Genomic DNA, 1,163 nt, shown 5'->3' on the forward strand with positions numbered 1-1,163 from the left:
ACCGTGAATAATGGCCAACTATTTTGCCTAACTTTAGGCTAATTTTTGCCTTATTTTTATTTAAAAAAACAAAAAAACAAAAAAACAAAATGTGAGAAGCAATAATTTTTTTTTTTGTCCTTCTTTTATTCAGTATTTTTTAAAAAATAAAAAATGGTATTTTTCTACATAAAAAAATGACATTATTATGAAAAAAAAAAAAAGACATTTTTTTTTTTAAATACCAAATAAAAGAAGGACCAAAAAAAAATATTATTGCTTCACACTTTTTTTTTTTCATTTTTTATTTATTTTTAAAAATTAAAAAATAAGGTTAAAGTTGGTCCAAAATTGGACAAAATAGTTGGGTCCATATAATCCCTCCAACGAAAAACGCTTAAAATTAAACGAATAAAATAAATCATTAAGTCAACGACCATCCACTTTTTGGTTGGTGGGGGCAGACGAATGATCAAATAAAATAAAAAAGAAGGAATTTGAGGATCTTCAATATTCATGATCGGGTGAAATTTTGGCAACAAATTGATACATAGGAGCTACTCCCATGATGCAATATGCATGTGTAAAGGTCACCGTAAGAGAAAGCCCCCAATAATCACTATAAAAATTAAAATGAAGGATAAAGTCCACTTAACCTCCTCAAACTATTACTTCAATGACAATCTACTCCCTAAACTATCAATTGTGACAATTTACTCCCCAAACTACCAAAACAATGACAATGTAACCCAAATTTTAACAAAATGACAAAATTACCCTTATTAAAATAAAAACAAAAATACTAAATTTTTTTTTTTTTCAAATTTTGAGGGTATTTTTGTCTTATTAAAAATTTTAGAAGGGTAATTTTGTCATTTTGCTAGTATTTGGGGAGTGCATTGTTATTGTTTTGGTAGTTGGGGGTGGTAAGTTGTTGATAATTTGGAGAGTAAATTATCATTGAAATTGTAGTTTGAAGAGGTTAAGTGACTTTAATCTAAAATGAAAGCTGGCCTTTATAACTGCTCAACCTTGGGCAACTACAACGAGAGACAATGGCTGTAGAGCCCCAAAGATTCGGACGGAATCCTGCTATTTTTTATGGGTTGGAGGCAGTTCAAGAAAAGATACAAAATTTTGGGGTGAAGATAAGAAGTTTCCTCCAGGTTGGGTGGAAGAATTGC

This window comes from Corylus avellana, chromosome ca6 (assembly GCF_901000735.1).
Source record: "Corylus avellana chromosome ca6, CavTom2PMs-1.0".
NCBI classification, from domain to species: domain Eukaryota; kingdom Viridiplantae; phylum Streptophyta; class Magnoliopsida; order Fagales; family Betulaceae; genus Corylus; species Corylus avellana.